Source organism: Microtus oregoni, unplaced genomic scaffold (assembly GCF_018167655.1).
Source record: "Microtus oregoni isolate MIOR12 unplaced genomic scaffold, Mior012 000001F_ref0000356, whole genome shotgun sequence".
Lineage (NCBI taxonomy): Eukaryota > Metazoa > Chordata > Mammalia > Rodentia > Cricetidae > Microtus > Microtus oregoni.
In genome coordinates this window covers 33,356,680-33,366,098 of record NW_024543060.1, presented here as the reverse complement: position 1 = coordinate 33,366,098, position 9,419 = coordinate 33,356,680, and the positions used below count along the sequence as shown (strand labels likewise).

Below are 9,419 nucleotides of genomic sequence, written 5' to 3'. Positions count from 1 at the left end.
AGCTGGCTCCAGTGGAATATTACCAGCTGCTATCTCAAAGGAAACTGGGTTCCTTACCTTCTTCCTAAATGAGCCAAGCTGTTGTACCGGCAACCAACACACATGACAGGCACTTAACCAAGCATAAAGCCACAGGCCTAACACATGGGAGCGTACAGATAGACCATCCCAAGCCCTCAGCTCCCTGTTAGGGGGGGTTCATTCACACACAGAGCCAAATGAAGAGAGAAACCCCCTCCCAACTTCTGAACCATTTCGTCTCCATACACCTGTCAAGTATTTTTTTTTTAATGCATAAGACCATGACAAAATTTGCTTTCTTACAAGGAAATAGGGCAGCTAGGGATACTTTAAAGCACGGGCATATTTTGAGCCGGTACTTGAGATAATATTGGGGGAGAAAAACCCTTCAGCAACTGAAGCCCCATCTACGTTAAAAAGGTAAATATTCGCAGAGCTGATGAATTTGAACAATGTAGAAAACGGGGCTGTACCATTCCGGCTCCTGCGTCTGTTTTTCTCAACGGTGGATGGTTTTATTTTGTTTGATTTTGTTTTTGCTTGGATTATCTGGACAATTGCCTCAACTCTCCCTTTCACGCTGGGTCTATAGACACAGCCTCCTTGGTGTGCTATTTTTATCGTGTCCCACAAGGACTGAGTACAATAGAGCACCTACAAATGAGCCTCCCGGACAGGCTTGAGCCAGTTGAAAGGGTATGCTTCCTGCACATATATTTTTCCATGATGCAGGAAATCAAGCAGCTCTCTAGCCTCCCCACACACCCCCTAACATTCGTCGCCTCTCCTGGGCTGAAAGCAACGTGTGGGCAAACAGGCTCCTTGATAAGGGCAAAACAGAACAGCCGTCTGGAAGGCACGCCTCATCGGGCAAGTGATGCATGCAGCCTCCAGTCTGCCGCCTGGAAGTCCCCTGGACACCAAACAGGCTTTCTCCCGCAGTGTGGTTTTTTTTTTTTTTTTTTTTTTGTTTTTTGTTTTTTGTTTTTCGAGACAAGGTTTCTCTGTGGTTTTGAAGCCTGTCCTGGAACTAGCTCTTATAGACCAGGCTGGTCTCGAACTCACAGAGATCCACCTGCCTCTGCCTCCCGAGTGCTGGGTCGCAGTGTGGTTTTTCCTAAGCAAGGGTGGAATTCCAAGATTCCCTTCAAGGCCAACTGGAAGGCTAAACCAACAGGGCTGAGCAGTGCTCGCTTGCGCTGTGAGCTCTGAATTCAAGTTCAGTCTGCTGCTCACCCGGAGCTTGTAGCTGCTTCTCCATATAAAAATGATGCTTCCTTTTTAACAAGGAGCTTCTGGAAGTTTCTTCGTGCACAATGATGCATTACATGTTAGAGAGAGAGAGAGGGAGAGAGAGAGAGAGAGAGAGAACAGGAGAACAGTGCAAATGAAGGATCAGAACTGCTCCCACTGCTGCTGAGAAAGGGGTCAGACTTCCGTTTTGTTGGTAGGTTCAAGTCCCTGGGCCTGGGCTCCTCCACTGAACTGGAAATTGGACCCAAGGAGAGTGCTCTGCCCCTGCCTTGCTCTCACAGTCTGAACTGAGCTGAAACAAATCACCTGAAGATCTTGGGCTTCCTGTTACACAGAGGGAGAACCCAGGTGTCCTGGCTTTGCTGTCTAAGTCCCGCCTAGGTTCAGAATTATTATGTGGTTGGAAGGTCAGGCCAAAGCTGTTTTCTTTTTTGGTTGTTTTTGTTGTTGTTGTTGTTTGTTTGTTTGTTTTTTGTTTTGTCTTCTGGTTTTGTTTTTGGTTTTTTGAGACAGAGTTCACTGCAGCTTTGGAGCCTGTCCTGGAATTCACTCCTTGTAGACCAGGCTGGAGAAATCCGCCTGCCTCTGCCTCTCGAATGCTGAGATTAGAGGCTAAATTTTCATAAATCACTTTTTCCTTATAGATAAAATTCGTAAGTCGATACAACTAGCAAAGCTTCCTTAAAAATGCTTTTATTTATAATTTAAAATCAAGAACATTAGTCACCAAGGTGGGTGTTATGATTGTTATTATTATACTTGCTATGGGGATTGTATAGTTGGCTGAGTACATTTAACACCTTCCCAGGACACAATCTATATCCAAAAAAGAGAAGAGAAATTCTTTGGCCTTAGAGAGTACTTGACTACTATGCCTAAGGCCCTGGGTTCGATTCCAGTACCACTGCAACCAGCAACATCCAAACCAAACACAGAAAGAAAAAGAAAGAAACATTAAAGAAAGATCCTTATGAAACGGTACCAGGCCCCTGTGAGGACGCACGGCCCTCAGAGAAATGCCGTGTGAGAAGGAACCAGGCAGTTCCTGCCAGGGCCTCATACTTTACCAGAGCTTTCAGGGAGATGACAGGGCAAGCAAAGAAAGAACTTTCTTAAGTAAATAACAAATCAATTAAAGGAACAGATCCATGGAAATAAATCATTTACAGAAACAGGTCCTACCTGTGGATTCTTACACGAAACCCACTAACCGCTAGGCCTCGAAACTCCGAGTAAACAGATTCTAAAATGATTCTGTCTCCTCACACACAGTACGAAGTAACGTGTTCAAACAAACCCTGCAAAACAAAGGCTTTCAAGATATAAAAATTCATAAGCCCTTCTTATCAGAAAGAAGGCGCAGGAATATTATGGCATTTTTACAGCGTGTTTGCTTTAGCGTTTGTCATGGGGTTATCCTGTGCAGAGGTAAGGGCTGGAATGCAGTGTAATTCTTTCCCACCTACTTCTGTCACAAGGTCTACTTAAAGGGCAATTTCTTTTCTTCAGTTCTTTAAATGCTTCCAAAAAAGATATCTTAAGGTCAAGAAACTCCAACAATGTGCAAATATCTTTCAGGAGTAGTCGATTTCCCCCCTGGTACCATTAAGGGAGGTTTTATTGTAGTCAGTCAAAAGCTAGTTTGTGGAGGGTCACGTTTCTGTTTACCCAGGGACAGTCTGAGTCATCGGAACCAGGAACAGAACCAGGCCAGAAGCAGGTGACATGTTCTCAGTCAAGCCAATTTGGATACCAGAGGCTGTCAAAATGCCATTTCACACAAATTTTGAAACATGCATGTGTGATGCACACACAGACACACACACACACACAGAGTATGTACTGAGGCCTCCTGTCAAGCTTTTGAGGCTTTGTATATTGGCAAAATTCTATTACATGACTCAAATAATCCATGGTATATGCTATGAGATTTAGTAGCTTAAGACTTTTTGTGTTTCCTGTGACTCAGTCACTTTGAGATAGAATTTATGATATCTTTTCCCTTCAAATATCTCTTCATTGACTGAAATCGAGCAAACAAATGAATACTCTGTCTTCAAACAAATTAGGAAACCCCCCTGTGATATCTGGTCTCCACCAGGTACATTCACGAATAACATAGTTGGTACCAGATACTGTGGGGTAAAGAAGGGCAGCAAGAGAGAACAGAACAGACAGGTCCTCAGAATCGAACGGGAAAGGTTGTGTCTTGGTACTGATGGAACAGTCCTGATTCCTTGTCATGGTGGGATTCGAAGAGGAAGCTATAACAAATGTAATTCTGAATACCTTAATTGGCCATTTGCATTGGTTGATGCCTGGTATTTGACAAGACAAGAACAAGGACCAGTGACGGGCTGTGAATGAAGGAGCTCGGCTGATATGATTGGCTGTCTTTTGATGCAGTCCATTTACAATTAGGTTATCATTCTCTCTATATGGAAACAACTTTGGGACAAACTTAAAGCATGAGGAAACAGTTCAACTTACCAGTGGTTCCAAGGGTCCTCACATGAGGCAAAAGCTCCTAGAACTATGCTTGTGTATCTGTACATGCACATGTGTGTACAAACTGGTGAAAGTCCTGTCCAGCTGGGCGATGGTGGCGCACGCCTTTAATCCCAGCACTCGGGAGGCAGAGGAAGGCGGATCTCTGTGAGTTTGAGCCCAGCCTGGTCTACAGAGCTAGTTCCAGGACAGGCTCCAAAGCCACAGAGAAACCCTGTCTCGAAAAACCAAAAAAAAAAAAAAAAAAAAAAAAAAAGTCCTGTCCAGTTGTGTAATAGACTGATATTGCACCAATATTAATTTTCTGGGTTTGGTGATATTTGATAATTATGTAAAAGTGTCATTCTTTGGGAATACAGAGTTGGATACAAAGTACATAAAACTGTTTTTATTGTTGTACTTCTTATGACCCTAAACTTTCTCCTTTTTTCAAAATATGATCTAACTATGTAGCCCAGGCTAACCTCCAACTCATGACCTACCAGCCTCAAACTCCTTAGCCACTGGGATTACAAGTGTATAGTTCCACAATTTGCTATGAAATTATTTCAAAATAAAATATTTAATTAATGAGATATCAGCCTTCCTTTTCATGCAGCTTGCACTGTACTCTGGTGGAAGATAAATTAGCTGATAAAATCATCACAGATTGCTTTATTTATTTCAGGAACTCCTTTGTTGGTTTGGTTGATTGATCAGTTGGTTAGCTGGTTGATTTTTTTTTTTTTTTTTTTTTTTTTTTTTTTTTTTTAGATAGGGTTTATCTGTGTAGTCCTGGCTGTCCTGGAATTTACTCTGTAGCCCAGGCTGGCCTCAAACTTGGAGATCAGTCGTCATCTGCCTCTCAAGTACTGGGATCAAAGATGTGTGTTACCACCTCCCAGCTTTCTCAGTTAATTGTCTTTTTAAAAATTTTTTTAATAGAAAGGGCTATATTGTGCCACATTAAACTGTTAATTGTAAAAAAAAAACTGAAGTAGTCATATTAATAGCAAAGCAGAGGTTAGGACAAGAAACAGCTCAAGAGGTAAAAATGACACATTATAGGGTAATGAAGACTTTCAACCTTAAAGATCCGTCTCTAAAATGTGTCCGTGCCAACAACAGAGTTTCAGGTCACATTAGCAACCTGCCAGAAATGGAAATGAGAAATTTCCAAACCAACAGTTTGAGTTGGAGCCCCAAAGCTCTCGTTCAATAATCAGTAGAACAAAATCAGAACCCTCTCCCCACAGAAAGGAGTCTATTAAACCAGTGTTAGAAAATGTGGCGCAGCCCCTCCGACAACTGCCTCAGCTGTGTTGCGATTCACAGTAGATTTATGTATTACACTCCGTGCGCACAGAACCTGGCCTCTTCATGTGCACATGAGACAGCCCATCAGCACACAGTCAGGGTAACAGAGCCGATCTGAATGTCTTGTCTCCGGAGCTGGGGACAAATCCCAGGCCTTTCTACCATTCAGTACTCACTTCATTTTTGTTTTTTGTTCTGCTTTATGTGTTTGTTTTGCTTTTGTGTTTGTCTATTTGATTTTGGGGTTTTTTTTTTGTTTCCTTTTAAGTTTTTGTTTGTTTTCAAGACAGGGTTTTTCTGTATAACAGCTCTGGCTGTCTTGGGATTTGCTCTTGTAGACCAGGCTGGTCTCCAACTCAAAAAGATCCACCTACCTCTGCCTCACAAGTGCTGGGATTAAAGGCCCCTTCCTAAAAAAAAACTAATAATAGTAATATTAAATTAAATATCTGGATGATCTTGCCATGGTGGGTATAATGCAAAAGGTCGGCATACCCAAGACACGTACACAGCTGTATCCTTCAATGCACTGTTCACAGAAGGCTACTTATCGGTTGATGAGCAGATAAAGAAAATGGGGTCTGTATACACAATATCCCTCGGCCATAAACGAAGGCAATTAGAAAATTTCAAGAAAAATAGATGGAACTGTGGATCATCACATTAAGCAAAAGTATCAGACTCAAAAAGAAAAATACCATGTCTTTTCATAAGTGAAACTTATGAAGCCAGGCAGGGATGGTGCACACCTTTAATCCCAGCACTCGGGAGGCAGAGTCAGGCGGATCTCTGTGAGTTTGAGGCCAGCCTGGTCTACAAGAGCTAGTTCCAGGACAGGCTCTAAAGCTACAGAGAAACCCTGCCACAGGGGAAAAAAAATTATTGAGGAAGAGGAAGAGGAGAGGAGGGGACAGAAAAGAGCAATGGGTGAGGTTGGGGACATTTTCAGTTGCAAGAGAGCTCATCTAGTATTCATAAAGCCTTGGATTCCATCTCTAGAATGTGTAAAACCAGGCATGATGGTGCAGAAACTCAAGAAGTAGAAGCAAGAGAATCAGAAGCTCAAGGTCATACTCTACTCGGCTACACAGCCAGTTCAAAGCCAACCTGATCTACATGCATAGTAGGAAAATAAAGCACAGAAAAAGAGTAGAGTGAATCTGATCAAAGTATATTATACACAAAGTATATTGTATACATGGCATAATTCAGCTTACAGTTTGAATGTTCTTGGCATATATTAAGAAAAACAAACAGAAATTTTTTATTTAAAGTTCAGATTTGCTTTACATCAGTCAGCCTTGGTGGCACAGGCCTGTAATCCCAGGTACTTGGAAGGCTGAAGCAGAAAGATCCCAAGCAAAAGGCCAACGCAGTAAATTAAGAATACTGAGGATATAACTTGGTGGTAGTTAGCTATGTGCAATGCCTTGAGTTCAAACCCCAGCACTATATATTTTATAGGTGGAATAAAAAAGAACAACAATTAAAAGTTTTAAACAAGCTAGGTGGTGCACACCTGTAATCCCAGCACTCAGGAGGCAGAGGCAGGCAGATCTCTGTGAATTTCAAGCCAGCCTGGTCTACAGAGCGAGTTCCAGGACAGGCTCCAAAAGCTACAGAGAAACCCTGTCTTTAAAAAAGAAAAAAAAAAGTTTTACCCAACACCAGGAATTGAAATCTCATGACTTAAATATATAGATTATTAATTTAATTTTAAAATGTTGAAATCAATAATCATATATTTGAACTAAATTCTGAAAATAATCTTTCTCTGTATAAAGGTCACCTCATACTCACTGGGCCGGGGAAATGCCGTGAACACAAAGGTGCTTTCCCAGGGCAAAGCTCTTTCGTTGCACACTGGATGTGTGGCTCCTGTGAGTTCCTCACGTTTGGAAACTCGACAGCATAATTAGCAGTAGTGAGGGACTGCGTTCATACCCTCTTCTTAGGGAAAAGGTATTGTCCGTAACAATAAACCAGCAAAAAAAAAAAAAATCAAAACTAAAATAATCAACTTCCCACCACTAGGAGCACCTCAGCATCTTCAAAAATTTCTCCCAAAGAGTTGCTGTCCATTTACTTATTGCCACTTAACGCTAAAATGTAAATTTCTGGCTGGGCAGTGGTGGCACACGTTTTTAATCCCAGTACTCAGGGGCAGAGGCAGGCGGATCTCTATGAATTTAGGGCCAGCCTGGCCTACAGAGAAAGTTCTGGGACAAGCTCTAAAGCTACACAGAGAAACCCTATCTTCAAAAACTAAAACAAAAAGCAAACAAGGAACAAAAAAAGTAAATTTCTGCCACACGTCTCCTCCCCAATAAACCCCATGCTCACGACATTAGGAACCATTCATTTTATCAACCAGAACTTTAAATTTTTTCTTTGAGCTGCTTGGGAATCTGACACATTGTGTCACCCTTTCTGGACAAACCCTGTAATATGTTTCATGGACCTGAGATTAACACCAAGATTTTTTTTCCAGACAGGCTCTTCACAAATACAAACACTAGCCCAGTTGGCTTCCTGCCTTAGCTTCCTCGATTTATCCAGCCCTCTGTGGATCTCTGACCTGCTTTCCAATTGTTTACCCTGGCCCTGACCTGGCATTCACAGCCGTAGGGCACAATTTCTGGCATTTTCCCACAGACTCCACCCTCCGCAACTGCTTACCAAGTCTGTCAAGGAAGAGCATTTGACCTCAGAAGACTGGAAATGATTCTGGCTTACTTGGTGTTCAGACTTCAAAGACTCATCAATAACATCTCACACGTCCTGAACTCTGCATTCAACGTTCTCTACTAAAAATGAGGCATTTTAACAACCATAGATGTATAGATTCCTATAGTTATGAAGGGAGGGAACAACCAATGTGGTCTTACAGAACATCTGTGATGTGCCATAGAAATCACACAGAAACAGCGGAGAACTGGAAAGAGAGGATAGGGGAGAAAAGACACCTCACTGGTTGTCAAGTCAATGTGAAATGTCAATGACTTAGACCAACCTGACTCCATGATTGCTCCAAGGTCGGGGCAAAGAGCACCATACAAAGACTTGAAGGATGAAGCTGAAGAGTAGTCTAAGAGGTTAAGACTACTTATTGGTCTTGCCAAGGACCCAGTTTCAATTCCCGGTATTCATATAATCCCAATCACCTGTTATTCCACTTCTGGACCCAACACACTCTTCTGACTTCCCTGGGCCCTGGGCACACATGTGTTGCACATAGACATGCAAGCAAAACCCTCATACATATAAAATAAAATACATAAATCTTAAAAAACTAAAAAGACTTGGAAAATAATATCTGTCTTTGCCATTTCCTGGGTTTGGGAACTCAAGACGATGTGCTGGCCTTTTGATTATGTTGGCAAATTGAGTTTGGGCTGTAAGAAGTCTGAGATGTGTGTGGGATAGTTATGAGGTCATGCCCAACATGACTAGAGGAGAGAACTCCATGAACTAGACTTGTGGAGTTGAGAGTCGCCAGTACACACAGGTGTCTGAGTGAAGGAATTGCTTCAAGATAATATGAGGTGATGGGACAAAAAAGCAAGGTGGCCTTCTGGAGACTCCGTACCATGTACTGAGAAAAAAGAGCAGAAGAGGAGCCAAGAAAAGCAGTCAGAGATCACTAAAATGAAAAACCAGGCATTACATTTGTTTTGAGAGGGAGAATCAGTGTGGCTGAGTGGGTGTGGCGTGAGCACCACAGTGTGCAAGTCGGGAGGTCAGAGGACAACTTGTGGGAGTTGGCTTCCTCTTTTCACCCCGGGACTGGACAGTGAGGACTGTTCAGTAAGCACACAGCTGTGAGTTAGCTGGGAAGTATGAAGATGCTCTTGGGACCTTGGTTCTATTGAAGAAAACAAAGCGTTGAACATATGGGTCAGAAGAGAATGGTAAGAACAATCCCGAAATAGAGATGACATGACAAAGACTCAGCATGACAAGAACTTCTGACAGAAGGGAAGGAAGGAAGGAAGGAAGGAAGGAAGGAAGGAAGGAAGATGGCCGGCGTAAAATGGCTGCTCATGAAGGATGATGGTTCTCCTCCAGACTGGCCGAGCTTTGCTGCCTTCTGCGTGAAAGTGGAGATGAAGCCGTAGCCCCAGCACACAAGAAAAGGGTTCACAGCAGATGTGCAGGAAAAAGCTCAGCATTTGGAAATGGGTCTGCCTTGTTGCTGATGCTCTATCCTCTAAGACAGGAAGTTCTTTTCCCAGAAACTCAAGAGGGAATGCTTTTCAAATAACTAGTCATGACTCAGTGTGTGTGTGTGTGTGTGTGTGTGTGTGTGTGTGTGTGTGTTGCCCTGTTGTCCTGAAACT

General features: G+C 42.6%; 1 non-coding gene across 1 annotated transcript; it reads left to right on the top strand.

The window, feature by feature from the left end:
- The first annotated feature begins 6,871 nt into the window (after positions 1 to 6,871).
- On the top strand, positions 6,872 to 7,028 carry LOC121464847. Its single transcript, XR_005976572.1, has one exon. It is a non-coding gene; the product is annotated as a U1 spliceosomal RNA (small nuclear RNA).
- The last annotated feature ends 2,391 nt before the right edge of the window (positions 7,029 to 9,419 follow it).